General features: G+C 40.0%; 1 long non-coding RNA gene and 1 other non-coding gene across 3 annotated transcripts; one reads left to right on the plus strand and one right to left on the minus strand.

The window, feature by feature from the left end:
• The first annotated feature begins 2,594 nt into the window (after positions 1-2,594).
• LOC142095980 (U6 spliceosomal RNA) lies at positions 2,595-2,697 on the plus strand. The gene has a single exon (XR_012678046.1). It is a non-coding gene; the product is annotated as a U6 spliceosomal RNA (small nuclear RNA).
• A 4,794-nt stretch (positions 2,698-7,491) lies between these two features.
• Positions 7,492-14,904, minus strand: LOC142095032 (uncharacterized). Of its 2 annotated transcripts, XR_012677735.1 has the most exons (3): positions 13,420-14,904; positions 12,039-12,124; positions 7,492-9,003 (listed from the first exon to the last, which is right to left on the minus strand). It is a non-coding gene; the product is annotated as an uncharacterized LOC142095032 (long non-coding RNA). The 2 variants fall into 2 exon arrangements; XR_012677734.1 differs by lacking the exon at positions 12,039-12,124.
• Between the last annotated feature and the right edge of the window lie 4,272 nt (positions 14,905-19,176).

The raw sequence follows: 19,176 nt of genomic DNA on the forward strand, positions 1-19,176 counted from the left end.
GTCTGTATAAAACCCATAATTAAAATGCAGATATGTATGAAATTAGTATTTTTACTTGTACAATAATGTTAATGTTACTTATACAATACTGGATCTTGAATAACAATCTTACACACCGACTATACGGATATTGTATCATCTATGTGTAGGTACATTAATTTATATTACTAACTAACTGAAGTACCCGGTGTTGCCCAGGTTTAAATCTTCAAGTTATTAATAAATTGTATGGAATTGTCAACCTTTTGAAAATAATTAGCCGCTTAGCAGCTCTTCCAACACATCCATAGGGGGGCTGCCTGGTGTTGTTTATGTTTTTATATTACAGTAAATGTCATCCAAATCCATCCAGTGGAAGGCTCAGAATAGGCTCCCTGGGTCAAAGTTCTGCCCAGCGTACACCAACAGGAGGTCCGACCAGGACCCTAACCCCTCTAAAATATGGCCAGTATTCAACTAGACCACCTCATGTTGGTTTCATCACAATCGGTGCAGGGGTGTCTGAATGCATAACCGAATAGACAAACAAACAGACCAATGATTTTTATATATAAGTTTTCTTCATAAATGTGTACAGGTATCTTCCCCATGTATGTGTGTGTATACGTTGTGACAGAAGCACTGGGAAAGGACTGAATGGCCTTGTGTACATTAAAACTTCAGAGAGATTGTTTGTGTGTGGGAAAAGCTTTGAAAATGTATTTCTCAGCTGTATTAAAATATGGTAATGGTCCCTGGGGTTATGAATGGAGAGAGAGGGCAGGCTCCATTAATCAGGCCTATTGCGGGTCTTCTGGGCCTCCAGCCTAAGCATAGACTGGGTGTTTACATCCATCTCCATCTCTTTTTTTTGCATAATTTTGGTACCAACATCATGCCAGGGGGCAGAGCAGAGGGCAGCAACCTGTGGACCCACCAGTTGCGAAGCCTGAACATCTTTGTGGGGGTCCTTGGTGAATATCAGGTGTCTACTCCTTGCTTCTGTTTCTGCCAGCACAATCCCTTGGCTAACAATAAGGAGTCCACAACTACAGACATTACCATGACACAAGCACTAGCATGAAAAACAGGCTAATGGTTGCCAGCTTTGGGTGTCGAAAACTATACTTTCCAGCATCCAAATTACTGAGGACAAAAGAAATTACAGTGCCTGCCAATCAGGTGGAGCTTGGTGCTAAAGGAGAGAAGGAGAAGCATGGGAATGTGTCATTAGAGGAGGTACACAGCCATTGCTGAGACTCGCACCATATGCTGAGGAGCTGCCGAAGCTTGAGATGCAGGGCAGCCACAGGTATTGAGCCTACCAGAAAAGAATGAGCGAAAATGCTTCAGACACAGGCAGAATAGTGTAGGGTGTTCACTACAGAAAAAGAGTATAGGAGATGAGGACTAAAAATCCCTTAGACAGAGCTGTAAGTCTCACAGAGAAACCTGCACACTTAAGAGAGAGAGCTACCAACCTTACAGAAAGGGCTGCCTGTCTTATCCAAAAAGCTGCCAATTTATCAAAACTAAGTCCCAAAGTAACAGAGTCCAGTTTCTGCCCAGAGGAACAGAGGTAGGGCCTGCGCAGAGGTCCAGCAAGAGTCCAGAATTGTTCCAATTGTATACAAATTGTATGGTTTCCTTTCCATTGTTTACGGTTCCTCTTGCTGCTATGAATTTTACAGCTGAATTGCCTTTCATAGATGAGATGTTGTGCTCAATATAGCCATACTGGAGTAATCTCACCTGCCAACATCAATGTATCTCCTGTAACTCAGTGTAACAGCAGGGGTACTGAGGATGTTCAGTTAAAACCTTGCTGAGTCTCCATTATTAAAGTATGCAGCATCTATAAAGGTAGTGGTTTGACTCCCAGAATAAATTAGAAATCGGTGAAAACAAAGTGCTCTCTTTTAAATTAATGAAATATGTGTACAAGTGAATAAAATAATTTGTGCTGCTAGGACTTACACTGTGCTGACACATATTGATATATATTGTTTGTATTCGAGTGCTCGACTTAACTGTACTGGCACCACTTTCTCAAACAATTTTATTCCTATGTACATATAATTCATTGATATAAAGAAGCGCACCTTGGTTTCACTGATTCATAAAGGAGTCACAGGAGAACCATTCATGCCTCTGATATGTGTTTAGATCTGGAAACCTTGAGGGCACATTAGTCCGTGTTTGCTGAGTAAAGAAATACTGCAAGGCACCATGCTCAGAGCTAATTGCTACTACTGTAGTCAGATGCTTCACTTGAAATACCTTACACTACCAGGACTAGCCCCCCTTATCCCTAAAATGTAACAGTGCTCATTGTCCAAAGGACTACTTCTTTCTGTTGTATTTATTTGCCCTTACTGTTATTCAAGAGAGAGTGCTTCTTGGTGTTCATGAATTCCAATTGTTATATGAACTGGGTACACAACCCACCTCCCTGTCATTATTCAAATTTATTGTTTTTGGACTGCAATCCTCGTTATCTTCTTCAAAGTGAGCGTTGTTTTCTTCAGTCTTGTTAACACCAAGAAACTTATTGCTATTATTTCTAGTTGTTATCTTTTTAATTTTTATTGCAAAGGTTGCAATAAATCTTATATGTACTTCAGCAGCACATATACTAAAATTGGAACGATACAGCGAAGATTAGCATGTCCCATGCGCAAGGATGACACGCAAATTCATGAAGCGTTCCATACCTGTAGATACAAGCAACAGTGACAACTCTTTTAAAGTTACGTTAGCCTGTGATCTTGGCAGAGCGTGTAATTTGTAACATGTTGCTGGTACCCAGCATTGTTATAGATAGCCAGAATAGAGTGACAACACTGCTTAGTGGCCATGTGCAGGTATTCTAACTGTAAACCTACAAATTCACACTGGTTACTATTGTTCACCTATTTATTTGTTATAAGGTATTGCTTATGTCAGCTGTCTTCAGATATTGTAATAGATATTTGTGGCGACTTTGTTGTATATCTAATGACTGCTACTCTCTGTTGAATTCATGTATGACAATGTATATTGTATGTAACCTTGTAAAGCAATCTCAATGTGTGCTTTGCTAGATGACATGAGTTTGAACTTATGCAAGTACCATTAATCTTTTGAAACTAGCCAGGCCCAAGATAGATAAGGGTCTTGGGAGTTTGAACCCAAAGTTGTAAACCATCTAGCCCAGCAAGAAGGAGCAGAGGTGAGAACTTATGGTCTTGTGAACATTCCGATCTCCAGACATCCCTAGCTCACTTTGAAGCCCTGTGACATTTGGGAGATCAATCTGTCTTTATTGACAGATAAACTCCAAAGGTGGGGGGGGTGAGGGTTACGAGGAAAAAAAGGTTTAAAATCTTCTCCTCTTCTACATCAAATCGTTCATTTCTTTGAGGGAGTCTGTCAAGACTGAAATGTGTCATTCTTCGCAGCGTGTATTCCTCACACGCCAATTCCTGAACTTGTAAGTAGGGATTCTGGTTTTATTTCCTAATTTATTTTCTGAAACTTATGTGCAACCCATTGTATGTCTGTTTTATTACCTTTTTGTAAATAAGCCTTGGAAATATTTTTCAGATTAAACATATTTAATCTAGCATAATTCTAAGTGATTCTTTCAGAATTTACAACGCCCAGGGAGGCTCATGCTACATGTGTATGTGATTTAAGTGTGAAACATTAATAAGTATTTCTGGTGAACGTAAGGACACCATAATAAATCCTTTGTGGTGGCAGAAAAGGTGTATTCATTGCTAAGTGAATAAGGTGACGCCAGTCACGGCCAGCTGTTCCAATTGCTGTATCAGGGACAGGCTGGGCGTTCGTGACAATATTATCTTCATATATGTTATTACTGTATACGAAGTGAAGGGACAATATGGAATAGATTTTATGGTCTGAGCAAAATTAAGATCACATGGGTTTTACATAGCAAAATAATGATAATTTCCAGAAATTTACAAAAGTTGTTTTTTAAAAATAAAATATAATATACTGTTATTAGATAACTACTTACACTATGTGAATAAGCTATGCTGTGTGAGTCAACCATACTCACACAAAGTGTTCTACTATAAATAACGTATGAGTGTTGCAGGCTTAATGTGGCAAAATTTCTTTTTGGCTTTGTGTCAAAATCAAGCATTTGGAAACCTATCTACAAATCCACATAGGCAGCAATGAAACAAACACATGGCAGGGAAATGACCACAGGAAAATGAAATCTACAGTTTGTATTGTTACTACTGTGCTTTGTATTTCATTGCTGTCCATGTGGATGTGCAGGCAGTATAGAGATCTATAGCACCCTTTACTCTACCTATACCATGCTCCTTTTTGCACACCAACATAAGTATGTGTGTGAGCCCTAATAATTTCACTCTGAAACACTATCTTTCAAAAAATGTGATTTACCCTAGACCTGGTCTAAGATTTCCATTCCAGGGGGTATATTTACTAAACTGCGGGTTTGAAAAAGTGGAGATGTTGCCTATAGCAACCAGTCAGATTCTAGTTTTCATTTATTTAGTACATGCTACAAAATAACTAGAATCTGATTGGTTGCTATTGGCAACATCTCCACTTTTTCAAACCCGCAGTTTAGTAAATATATCCCCAGCTGTGTCTGACATCATGGGCATAATACATTTTGGAGAAAAACAAACCTCCCCCCTACAAAGAATAAATATCTGACTGTGCCTCCAAAAACTCAATCTACTCTGACTACTACGGTGTACCACTTGCGAACTCTATTGAACTTGCAATATACGTGAACAAAGTGCATCCATATAATTTACCTATGTTTGATCAATGTAGTACGAGTGCAATATTTTTAAACAGTTTTTATTCTTTTCCAGCTGACTAAGAGCTGATGCAACCTTCAAGGACTCAAGCCACAGTTAGAAGCTGTCAGCCTCCATTATCTCAACCCCGCAATCCACGGCCCCCACACCCAGTTATCTTAAAAACAAAATTAAAAAAGCCGGAAACATTTTCAGTTATTTATAAAATTTATGAAGTTCAATCAATTAATTTTATTTGTTTCGTTGAAAAGTTAAATAAAACATTTTTGTTTTTAGTTTGACAAGTTTGTGTGTGTTTGATTAATGTTGGATTTATGGCCAGAAAATGTGTATAAAGTTTTATTTCCCAGAAAACCCCCCCCCCCCCTCCCCCCAACAACAAAAATCTTAGGGAAAACCCCACGTTACTATTGCCTTTACGAGCCTGGTGACACTATAGAAGTTAATCCTGCAGCATGGGGTTTCTCTGCCATAATAACAACCAACCTAAGACTGATCAGCAACAGACTGGATTCCCTAGGAAGATGGAGCCCCGCCCACAAAAAATTGCCTTTCCCCTCCAGCACTAGAGCTCTTCCCACACCCCTTGGCAGTGGGTATGGGTTAATATTAATTGAATGATGCTTAAAAACATTTTGTCCCTGGTGCACTACAGGTCCCACCATGGCCAGGCTGCCATTAAGTGTTTGGGTATGCTGGGACTTGTGGTACCACAAGCAGGGCTGCCAAGAGGAATTCAGGGCCCCGGTACAACAAATTCATGGGGCCCCCTCTTATAGTTCAGCAAGCAAAAAAAAAATTCATGGGTATGGTCGCACAATTGGGGGCGTGGCAATGCACCGTTGGGGCGTGGCTAGCAGAATAAAATCAATAGGTCCTGAATTCCGCGGAGCGTGACATTTGTCCAAAGCATTCCTGACTTTCAGGACATCTAGCACCCTTGTGTAGTATAGGAAGAATGCAGTGTGCACACAAAGAGTTCAGTCTTGGCCTGCGCCCACTGGACTCACCAAACATTGACATTGTCCCTACTAGAATCACAACATTTCACACACTATGCTGCTCTGTCCTACCTGTTCTTCTCACTTTTACCACATGTGGCTGCAGATTTCTTTAGTTGCGGCTTGTCCGGATCCTGGAATGTTGGAGGACCTATTTGGAAAAAAAATGGCTACATTTAGAAAATTACAGCCAGCCCCACCGTTAAATCAATAACATCCATTATTAATAATTAGGCCTTCCTCCAGCCCCAACATTAAAATAGTATTCCCATTACCCCGCAAACAAAATAGCAGCCATTAATTAGCCACCATCTACCTCACACACACTACATTGCCAAAAGCTCCGTGCCATCACACACACATTACTGTGCCCCTTTATCATCACCACGCTATGCCCTCTTATGTTCACACTGCGCCTTCCATGCTGCCTTTGCCCCTTTCTTTAACCCCCTGTGACATGCTGCTTGTCCCTCTTTTCTTTAACCCCCTGTGCCATGCTGCTTTTGTCCCTCTTTTTTTAACTCCTCTGTCATGCTGCTATTGTCCCTCTTTTTTTAACCCCTCTGTGTCATACTGCTATTGTCCCTTCTTTTTTCAACCCCTTTGTGTCATGCTGCTATTGTCCCTTCTTTTTTTAACCCCTGTGTCATACTGCTATTGTCCCTCCTTTCTTTAACCCCTGTGTCATGCTGCTATTGTCCCTTTTTTTAACCCCTCTGTGTCACACTGCTATTGTCCCTCCTTTCTTTAACCCCTTTGTGTCATGCTGCTATTGTCCCTCATTTTTTAACCCCTCTGTGTCATACTGCTATTGTCCCTCCTTTCTTTAACCCCTTTGTGTCATGCTGCTATTGTCCCTCCTTTCTTTAACCCCTTTGTGTCATGCTGCTATTGTCCCTCCTTTCTTTAACCCTTTTGTGTCATGCTGCTATTGTCCTTTTTTTAACCCCTCTGTGTCATACTGCTATTGTCCCTCCTTTCTTTAACCCCTTTGTGTCATGCTGCCCCCCCCCCCCCCCCGTTTTCCTCCCTTCACTTACCTTTACTTCTCTCTTGCTTCTTGTCTTCTCTGCTGCTCTGTGTTCCATTGCTCCAGACTGACTGAATGCTGGGCGTGACATGATGATGTCACACCCGGCATTCAGTCAGCCTGGAGCAATAGAGCACAGAGCAGCATAGAGGAGGGACACCGGCGCCGCAATCACGTGAGTATGGTTTTTTTTTTTTTTTTTTAATACCCTGCCCCCCCCCCTCCCCCCCCCGCCGAAAAAAATAAGAAAAAAAAATTAGTTTTGAAAAAAAAAAAAAAAAAAAAAATATTTGTCGGCGCGAGGGCCGGGGCCCCCTGACATGCCCGGGCCCGGGTAATTAGTACACGCTCCCCCCCCCCTCTCGGCGGCCCTGACCACAAGCACCAGCATTCCAATGGCTGCCAGGCCATGCTGCCACTTGGGAAACCACGAGTGGAGTGTCAGCATGCCCTGGCACTATAGCGCACCAAATAAATATGTAAATAAAACACAGACTCGAATGTAAACATTATTTTTATATAAATAAATACACCCCTACACAACCCACATCTACCATCTTTATTGCTAACTCAAGGCTGTTAGATCTAAAATTCTGACCCAAGTCTGCCTGTGGTGTCAAGTATATCTGGAAGCGCTTCAATCAGCTGGAGAGAATTGACACAGACCAAGTTCTGTATACAAGGAATATTCTCTAGTTTATTGATACAAAGATACAGGTTTTTATAGGCTACTGAATAAATGAATCCTACGTCATATGCATACAATAGTTTATACCACTAGTTTATGAGAAGCGCTACTGATTAACTTTCTCACGTATTCTTGAGGTGTTTACTTTTCTCCCCCTTCTAAGGACAGATGAGCCTATTATTTCTTATCTCAAGGGGAGTTGGAGATATGCTATGTGCAGCACCATGGATACAGCTCCCATACTACCAGCTGGATATGAAGCTCATTATTGTTTTCATAACTGGTTACATTCTTCAGGTGTTCTCTATTAGTTCAACTTCAAGGCCATAGGCTCACATATTGCAAAACTGCAAGTTAACAGAAAAATGAATAATCTCTTCTAGCAAATAATATTTCTATACAAGTTACAATAAAATGGCTGAACAAAGGCCTTATGAGGCCTTAACAAAAAATCATATTTAACATTTCCCATCTTTTATTCAATTTTCGACCCTTTCTCCTCCTACCTACCTAATCCTATCTATAGAACCACATTCTTAATAAGCAGGTACTTATACACATGTAGGAGGCCACATGCATAGAGTTGGTCCCCTTAGGAATCTGTCAACTCATCCCCCACTAATAAGCCTGTGATCCTCCCTGTCCTAACTTGATTTATGAGGAGATGCATTTTGGCAAATGTCCATGTCTAGAAAAGATGGTTTCTTAGAAGATGGTTTCTTAAAAGATGGTTTCTTAGTAGGTAGTTAATGAGTCTATAGTAGTTCTGCAGGCCTTGCATGTCCTTTGTTCAATCTTTAGTAGTTTCTTGTTGCAAACTCTGCAGTTCTTTGGCTTTGCTAGTCCAAATAATTCATGACACTCATAGTCTGGTCAGGTTTCAGAAGTAATTTCTGTGATCATCAGAGGTTCGGGATTTTCAGTGGTTCCCTTTTTGGAGAGACAACAATCAAGTGTCAGTAACTTCTTAATCAGCCATATATTTAGTTTCATTATCACCTATACGATCAACAGGATTGCAAAACCATTTGCTACTAATGCCAATATTTCCAATATCCAACATGAATCATTACTGACAACTTTACCAATGAGGTTATGCATCTGCACAAAGACATTTTCAGAGTTTACTCTACTATGAGTGCAAATTGTTGAGCACTCCTTCCCATATGTTTCTCACAGTGGCATAGGCAATATGTCACTTAACTGTCTGTTTCATACTGGGTTAGGGAGGCCTTAATCCCTACTTCAGTCACAATTATTCTGGCAAGACATATCAATACAATGAGACAGTCATTTCTATTTATCAGAACAAGACTCCCCTGATTTGAAGACTTTGCAGTGTTATGCGTGAATCCAGGTGTCTCTTTCCTGTACTTTCACTGCCATGGGAGTCGTCAACAGGACTTGATAAGGACCCTTGTATCTGGGTTCAAGACTTCTCCTGATGTGCTTTCTCACGACCACCCAGCCCCCCAGGGTGCAGTTTATGGGTACCTGTATCAAAATTAGGGTTTGCAATGGAGGAGAATATTTGACCATGTATTTCAGTTAGTTGTTTTAAGGCAACATAATTCAACAAATCACTATATACATGGTGTAGTTGCTATGGAAAATAACAGCCTGTTCTGTTTGCTGTGCCAAACAATATCTCATATGGTGTTAAACCTGTGTCTTTCCTAGCAGTATTTTTTACTGAGTGCAGGTAAACATGAGATCCATGGCAGACCTGTTTCAGCCATTATTTTCTGCATTTTCAATTTCAGTGTACCATTAAGGCGCTCCATACATCCTGAACTTTGGGATCTGTAGGGGATGTGATAGTTTCTGGAATCCTTGCCCCGTAAAGTGTATACCTCTGTCACTTACAATGACCTCTGGTACACCATATCATCAGATTACCTCATTCGCAATTTTCTTGGCTAATGCTTTAGCATTTGCTTTTCTATACAGCCATGTCTCCAGCCAGTGACTAAAGAAGTTGACACAGACAAGCACATTCTCAAAGCCCGAGCATTTGGGAAGTTATAAAGTCTATCTGTATCCTCTTATAGGGATATTATGTCTGGGGTGTGCTTTTCCATAGGACAGACTTACTCGGGTTACTTTGTGCACAGACTAGGCATTCTGCCACTAACGACTGTGCTGCTTGGGCGAACCCTGGTACTATCCATAAGCTGCTAGTGAGTACAACCATAGCATCTTTTCCCAGATGCACTTTCTCGTGTGCTATATTGGCCATAATGGGATAAACTACTTTTGGCAGACACAAACGCTGACCTTTACACCACTCCTTGCACTTCTAGTGCTCCATGTATTGCCCAAGTCTTTTTCTTATTTTCTGTTGCTTGTCTTTCCATAAGTTGGAGTGTGCTCTGGTCAAACAGGGGTCAGGGGGTCACCATGTAAATAGACTCCCCTTGGGGTACTGGGGCTATGGCGGCTTCTCGTGCGGCCTGGTCTATTTCACTTAGCTTCGGGGGTAGTATCTCTGTGTGTGTCTTCATCTTCATCACTGTTTGGAGGACAGCTGGAATGCAGTGAACAATGCCCTGGTATGTTCATCATATTGACTGGTTTGCTTGCTGAACCCATAAGGTCCCTACTTTTCCATACAGGGCCATAATCATGCGCAATTACAAATGCATAACTTGAATCAGTGTAAATATTTACTCTTTGTCCTTTTGCATATATGCATGCAAGTGTCAGGGCCTTTAGTTCAGCTTCTTGTGCTGACATGTGACTCGGTAGAGTCTGTTGAATCACTATTTCTGTGTGTGTGGTTACAGCACACCCTGTATACGGGACAGGATCTATGTGATAGTGTGAACCATCTACAAAAAGAGTGATGTCTGCATCTGGTAATGGTTTATCTTTAATGTGAGATAAAACCAGAGATTCTTGTTTCATTAGTTCTATGCAATCATGTTCAGAAAAATTTTGTTTGCATTTTTTTTTTTCCTTTCTTTCTGTTCAAGCTGGAATGGAATTCCCCCAAATCCCTAGGGTAACCCCAATATATACAGGTACTTCTCCCATCTTTTGAAACTTGCTGCAATAAGGCAGCAGGATTCAACATTGTGCACTGCTTAAGTGTAACGTTACTGGGAGTAAGCAGTGCTACTTCATTAGGATAGGCTTCAGTAAGGAGCATGTGGAATCCAAGGACAAGGTTCTTGGTTTCTGAGTTCCACAAAGTTTACACTCATTAGATGGAGTGTACAGTACAACGGTTAAGACAGATGTGGTAACTTTAATTCTTCTGGAAGAGAAACACTTAGCTTAAATAACCTGTTAATAAGCCACATCATCAGTTCTATTAGTGTATATAATAATGTGTTGGGCCACAATACTCACAAACACATTCCTGCATTGGGTGTAAACCCCTGTAGTCATGGGTTGCTCTTTTCTTTATATGGTTGGGTTAAACTTTTATATTAGAATTTTCTAATTATGTATAATGATCTATACATTACTATGGGCCTGAGTCTGGTTCTTCCAAACTTGGCTTTTCTTTCTAGTCTAGTACACATCTACAGCGCACAGCAAAGGAAAATAACGTGCAATCTATATTCCTCCTGCTAATATCAATGAACTCCCCTCTCTGGTCTCCCTTGGACCTTTAAAAAACTTAAAATACAGTTTACTCAGATTCCCCTTGTCTGAAGGTCTTAACATATATCTGTGAACATGAGAGGCTCTGGGGCCTCTTGTGCTTCCTTTTTTTTTTTTTTTTTTTAATAAAAAAGAAAAGGGAGGAAGAAAATACACAGTGCGCTCGGCAAGTGTTATATGTCACTCATTTCACAATAGGAGGGAATGTCCTTTGTGCTGTATATCTTCATACTTAGTAAATCTGGCCGGTAACAAATGTTTTGCTTGTGCTTGGTTTCTGTCACAACGTACGATACCGTTAAGGTAATTGGGTGTCCTAGCACAATATCTATACTCTTTTCAAGCACTAAAGCAGAGTAGTATGCAAGTGACCTTAGCTTGCGACCATGTATTTGTGTCAGTACTCCTTGTACATGTGCACTGACTTCATAACAAAATAATGTGAAAGGCTTGTCATAATCTGGCAAAGCCAGTGCTGGCGCTGAAGTTATTTCAGCTTAAAATTGGTTAAACATTTGGTTCTGCTCAGAGGAGAGTATAAATGGCTTGCTATGATCCAGAAGTGCTAATGCAGGAGCACATACAATTGCTCTTAAAGTCTTAAATCTTTTTCATTTCTGTAAAAATATAGAATTCCCATCAATGCATTACCATACCCACAATAAAGAGAATTATTTACAGTATATGACAATTATAGCACAGTAAATAAGGGCAGTAAATGTCTTTACAAACACTGATTTACTCAAAACTGTAATGAGGATACAAATAAAAACCTTTTGCTTTCTGCACATACAGAAAAACCACCTAGTTCATGCATTTGCTATGCGAATAGCACATAAACTCTAATATCTCTTCCAAAACAAGGTAATCATTACTCAGAAGAGTTTACGTTATTTAAATCCTTCATTAGTTTATACTTATGTTTGTTGTGGTGCAAAGATGGTGCATTGGAAGTTAAATCAATGCAATCTGGATTGCCTAATGGGTCTTTGCAGCTGGAGACCTGTGAATAAAAAAACTTTTGCATAGAGATTAACATTTATTTACTAGGAATTACTGTAACTGTAACATGCGTGTATACTGTTATCAGGTAACCAGTGAACAGCTGCTAAAAGCTTAACTGTGACGCTATGCGTTCCATGCCTTGATTTCCTCAAAGGGGCAGTCCCTAATTTCACAAATAGAGAATGTCAGTGACGAGACCTGGGCGAGTGTTCAAAGCCACTCCTTTCTTATCATCTCTTAGTACAGCCCTTTTAAATGACACTAATTAAATTTCCGGGTTTAGAAACATTCAATCTGGAATCTTGGTTCCAAGTATTCAACCATTTTAAAAGCAGCACTGTCTCATAAATCAGAGTACTCTCGTTAGACACAATACATTGTGTCTGTAAATCATTCAACATTTTCTCAACAAAATCTCTCTCCCGTGACCAAATATTCACAAATATTTCTAGATTCTGTGATTTTCGTGTTCAAAGTAAAAATATATTCACTTAAGTCTCGCTCACAGACGACATTTTATCTCGTAACATTTCTTTAAAGGCATAACAAACCCTCCTGATTTCTGAGAACATTCATCAGCGCCATTTTAACACAGATAAAAACAGCATGTAAGCTCACTCCCACAATTCTCAACTTCATTAAAGAGAAAGCTATATTTCTGAACTTCAGAAACAAAATTATTTTGTTCAAATACAGAAACGGCTTGTTGGATCCCAGCCAGATTTGTTCTGACACTAGTTCTTATAGTGATAATGTACATTATTTACAATCTTGTCCGTGCAATCGGACCAAACATTTTAAAACTTCTTTTGTATCTTTTTAAAAGCTTATCATTAAGCAATGAATGTACAACTTTTTCAACCTTGAAACATGTCTCTTGTAAAAAAACGGACAAGACAGACAAACATTGTGATTTAAAGTAAATCAAACATCTCCCTTATAGAGCACTAAGACAGAGAACAAACAATGTGAATTATCACGGATCTCTCTCACACGCAGTAAGACGGAGACAAAACTCACATACAGAGAAAGAAAACTTAACTGACATCTTCCAGCCTACTGCTGTGGAACTACAAGTCCCAGCATTACACTAAATACAAGTTAGCTTCAACATGTTATCATCAATCAGCACTCCGGACACATTTTTTTAATTTTACATACATTGTCAAAAAACAAAAAACAGTGTGCTTCTTATCTCAACACACTGAAATCATTTACACAGAATAAGGGAGGGGCACATTTCACTTATTCAGCTGCACAGGATCAAACATACATTTATAATATACAACCTACTTGATTCATTATTCAGCTTCCGATGCATTTAGCATATCCACATATATTTCGACTTTTCAGATCTCTTAACTTTCCTGTGCCACCTCAAACAATCTCTTGGGGTTTGATCTCAATACCCCTTTGTTCTTGTCACATTACCACTTGCAACACCTTTGTTTCTCCATCCACACATATCTTTGGCTATCCCCGCTTTCTTGAAAAATTCCCTGCAGACCTTCTACTCCCCCATTTCCTTTAGTCTTTGTGCATCATATCTATGAGGGAGCTGCTGTCATCTGTTTACTATCTATATTACCCATATTGACAGTATTCTGTTGAGTCCAAATCGGGACTCTTATCTAGTTTCTGTGGGTTGTCCTTGCACTGGACGTCCCGTTCTGTGGACTCCTTGTACTGGATGTCCGTGCTAAATAGCTTCTTTGACAGTATCTGGGACGAAGGTCTTTTGGAAATCTCTCTTACACAATTTGGGCAGATTACAGAATCTCCCTTCTTTGATATACCTCTGGGGATGGTGTCTAAAATGTTCACTCAATGTTCAAAACAATAACTCTCTAAATCCCTCTATTCCATTACATGCTTCTTTGATCAATGTCTTATGTGACTTTTATGCTTTATACATCATACATAGGTACAAACACATGCACTCAAAATTCAATCATCTTTCAAAAATCTAATCAACAATACAATTACAGTAAACAAATTGGGTTAATACTGTATTATATTAATCAGATGATACTTGAGACTCACAAATTCGCGTGTCAGGTGCCTCAGACAGACATGAGGTGACCCAGACTAGGAAGACCAACGAGTAGAAATCTACTGACCGCGGATGTTGGGGTTCAATGTGCTGGGAAACCTCCGTTGTCTGTCTTGTAGCCTGCTGGACAGCGAATCTCTGTGGCGACCTCCAAGTTGTTAGATCTAAAATTCTGACCCAAGTCTGCCTGTGGTGTCAAGTATATCTGGAAGCGCTTCAATCAGCTGGAGAGAATTGACACAGACCAAGTTCTGTATACAAGGAATATTCTCTAGTTTATTGATACAAAGATACAGGTTTTTATAGGCTACTGAATAAATGAATCCTACGTCATATGCATACAATAGTTTATACCACTAGTTTATGAGAAGCGCTACTGATTAACTTTCTCACGTATTCTTGAGGTGTTTACTTTTCTCCCCCTTCTAAGGACAGATGAGCCTATTATTTCTTATCTCAAGGGGAGTTGGAGATATGCTATGTGCAGCACCATGGATACAGCTCCCATACTACCAGCTGGATATGAAGCTCATTATTGTTTTCATAACTGGTTACATTCTTCAGGTGTTCTCTATTAGTTCAACTTCAAGGCCATAGGCTCACATATTGCAAAACTGCAAGTTAACAGAAAAATGAATAATCTCTTCTAGCAAATAATATTTCTATACAAGTTACAATAAAATGGCTGAACAAAGGCCTTATGAGGCCTTAACAAAAAATCATATTTAACAAGGCTGTCATCTGTAAAACATTCTGGGGTTATATGAATAACAGAAGCCTGGTAGACGAGGCAGAATCAGCTCCTAAGAGCTCCACTGCAAAGTGAGTTCAAATGCATAGCGTGGTCAAACGTACCTGTGTCCGTGAAGTACCTGGCGGACCAAATGCTTCCGCTTACAGATGCAGTAGTACGGCAATTGGTACCGAATTAATCCACCACTGTATCTTGAGATCCGTGCCTTGATGAATTCAAAATATGTGCAATTATTACGAAATAAACAAAAGGTTACTTACAGTGTTAAATATTACGACATGCCGCTTAGAGGAAGAATCCTAAAAAAGAGGTATAAGCGTTAATCAGCAAATCCTATGGAGCAAATATCTGTACATTCAATATGACATTTGGTCACCATATATATTCTGTGCAGCTGTACAAAGCAATCTGTGAGTGGTGTACTGCTAATCTTGTTGGAGAGGGTTATCATAAAAAAAAGAAAAAAGAAGTAGAAAGCAGATGAGCTGTATGGAGTGTTTCTCACATAATATAATTCCTCATGTTCCTTTTCATTATACCAGAAGGGTGCATGACTGATAAACTTGAGAAAAGCTATTTAGATCTCAGATAATGTAGGAAACACATAGATATACATGACTGTGATTTCCTTTTTGCAGACTGAGAAGTAGCAATGTTAGCAAAGGAAGAGATGTTTTAACACTCGATGAAACAGATCAGTCTAAATAGAAATGTTGTGGTGTTTTCTGGGAGAAGTTACCAGAGGATTAGCTGATAAAGAAAGCACACTGCTTGGAATACAACACAGCACTACAATAGTGTGTGTGTGTGTGTGTGTGTGTGTGTGTGTGTTTGCCACATATGCCTCTGTTAAAGCTGTGTGGGTGTGTTTAGAGTCTTGTCTGTCTATGCAGCTGAATATTTATAGCTGTGTGGGAGTCTGTCCTTCTGCTGTAGCTCGGCTGAAGTGCTCATGTGTGACTATGTATAATTAGATTTCTGCTTATTAATATGTGTTTCCAGGTTTGTGAATGCAAACTAGAACACACATTTGTTAAAAATGTTTAACAGATGTGCTATGTTTAAATCAGTCTGTTTTAAAGGGAACCTTATTCTGTTTGAAGGTAACTTTAAAACATAAAAATACAAAAACATGGTTATACCTTGTCTGCAAATTTGTAGATCGATACAGGAAAGCTGAAGCACTTATTTATTAAGCCCCTGTCTTATGGAAGTTTTCCTATTGCAGCGACAGAAAATCTTCTATCGAGCAATTTAATAATAAAAGGTTGCTGGGCAGCTAAGCGATGCTCTCTGGCGATACTAGCTAGCAGTGGTAAGAGAAATCTTACGGCTCACCAGCCAAGTGCAGGGTACTTCTGCGTATGTGCAATGAAGCTGGAAGCCCAGATTTGGTTTTCCAGTTACAGATCCAATCCAGAGGCCCCCAGCAAAGGCAATACCTGAAGATAGACTTCACCAGACCCCAATACTTGTTTTTCCCAATTTTCCCTCTTAGCTATTTGGCTAGTATTATTGTACCCTTCCAGTTTCCTGTACCAGTGTCCTCCTGGGTGTGGGGGTTTTCCCCCCCACCAGTGTCCTCCTGGGTGTGGGGGTTTTCCCCCCCACCAGTGTCCTCCTGGGTGTGGGGGTTTTCCCCCCCACCAGTGTCCTCCTGGGTGTGGGGGTTTTCCCCCCCACCAGTGTCCTCCTGGGTGTGGGGGTTTCCCCCCCACCAGTGTCCTCCTGGGTGTGGGGGTTTTCCCCCCCACCAGTGTCCTCTGGCTATGGGGTTTTCCCCCACCAGTGTCCTCTGGGCATGAGTGGTGCCATTATCTATACTTATTTGTTCTTGGACCTCCTGCCTCCCCTCCGCTCCCACTGTGACAGGCTCCTTTAAGTCTGAGTGGTGATAAAACATGACAAAATATGCACAAATAGTACCTGTTGGTGAGAAGGGATCGGTTACCCCCCAAAAAAAAATCTAACATCCCCCTCCCCCCCAAAATCTAACACCTTGCAATTGAAATTCTGCTCTAAATCCATGGGTCACTGGAAATACCCTTCTGCTCTCTCCTATCTCATTATGGCCAGTCACATGATCACTATGAGGAGCATTTCAATAACATTTGGGATAAGTACCGAATCATACATTGCAATCACATGCTATCCACATGGGTATAAAGAACCATAAAGCTTATGTCTTCGCTACTGACGAGTGAGTTTTCTGGACAAGCTTAAGCGCCAACATTGCCTGGCTCCCCTTCATTCACACATAGCTTACACTAAAACATTTATGGATAGACACGCTATGGCAAATCAGGCTCGGCTAGGATGTTCTGAGTATAATATATTATTATACAGCACTGTATAGGCTGAAATATAGAACTGTACAGTAAGCCACAAAAGAGGGAGAAGGAGCGAATGAGTGACTTATTGGGAACAATAAATAAAAGTAATATAGTAGACATGATAGTGGATAGTTTGCTCTAAGTGGATATCTGCAACAGTGCAGATGTCCGCAGAAGGTTTACAAGAGAGGACCTTGCACTTAAATGACTATAAAGGTGTAAAGATAGCAACAGTGTATACAGACAAGAACTGAATTCAGAAAATAGAAAATGTTTGTAAGAGCATTACATTTAGTTTTGCTTTCAAAGATCTGTTTACACAATTATCATTTTTAAGTCTGCTATATTTATACATTTTAGTTTATCATAGCATCTATTACATGGTAGCACCTATATAAGTAGTTTTACAGATTATTGGTGTACATATGCCCCCACTTTTGAACTGTATTGAGCAGAACTCAAATGCACATAAAAAGTCAACATGCATTTTCAAATCCTTATAAATCATTGAATTAAATGGAATACTGAAGTTGACAGACCCCCTGCCTAACGCCGCTCATTATAAGTGTGCTGGTGTCTATGTGAAATTAAATTATATGCATCCAAATTGTTTACTAGATAAACATAAATGGAAATACGTGTGTAACATATTGATCTACTTACAATAACAATGCAGGTATATAATTACTAGTTTTGGAGGGAGTTCTATAGTATAATGTGAATGAGGGCAAGATGAGGATTTGTTAGAGCCTGAATATCCCTGCGGGTCCTTGCTATTAACAGCCTCCTCTGTGGATTCCTCCAAGTGTGGCTAGGTTACTATAAATCCCAGCTCCTTCCACTGCCAACCTGCTGCCTGTAGAAATATTTCATACTCCTCTCTTACACTCACATAGCGAGCCATGACTAATTCAGCCACTTTCCATCCATTTCTCTTAATTAATCCAAGAGGAATTCAGCCTAGAGAATCTGGACATTTTTTTAGATTTATTATTAACTTCTCACTAGTTTCTTATTCCTTGACATATAAAAAGATAAATGAAAAATAAACTTAGAATTATTTGCACTTTATTGTTCTACAATTGCTTAGTGAAACATATCAGCTGAATGTCTTGGATATGTACTAATATTTAGTTTAGTGGGGTCTGCTATGTTGCTTACTCTGCTGATGTAATATAAAGCATCATTTTAGGACGGAACCTATGGTACACAATGGATACAGTACTGCAACGACACACATAGGTCGAATCATTAGCCCTCAGGCAAACAGGGGGTGGGGGGGCATCATTAGGTCATGTGGGCCCAATCAGTGCAGTTAGCCGATGATTACAAACCCATGCTGGCTGTGGGTACAGGTCATCTGAGTTTTCTAGCATGCTTGATAAAAAGGTTATAGATTAGATAGTTGCTTTGGCCCTATACAGAAAGAGTGGTGATACAATCTGCCTGGCGTTATTCCTCCATGTGTGGCCACCTAATGCCAAAAATGGAAGAATGTTTTCGTGGCAAGAACCCCTGAGCCTAATCGTCAAGGGTTTGTTTCCAATCCTTTCTCTTTACCTCTAATGTCTACATTTGCTTCCCTATCTCATCCTAACATCTCCCTCCTCTCTCTCCAGCTACCTTTCCAACGCAATTCCCTCCAGCGCTATCGTATCCAGTTGTTCCCATCCCTTTTGAATCTTATCACTGTGGACTCTGTGTTGCCTTATAAATAAACTAGGATGATGATGATGATGAAGGGTTCTTGTTCTTAAGCGTTTAACCCATGGGCAACAGGATGGAGGTAGTGGTTTATAATGGTAATATAGAGATTCCAATCTGATTGACACTTTGCAGAGTATTGAGCTTTCATCAGTAATCCAGCATTTATGTCATCCAGAGGTCCTCTGTTCCTAACATTGGCCTAT

This window comes from Mixophyes fleayi, chromosome 6 (genome assembly GCF_038048845.1).
Source record: "Mixophyes fleayi isolate aMixFle1 chromosome 6, aMixFle1.hap1, whole genome shotgun sequence".
Taxonomy (NCBI): Eukaryota; Metazoa; Chordata; class Amphibia; order Anura; family Limnodynastidae; genus Mixophyes; species Mixophyes fleayi.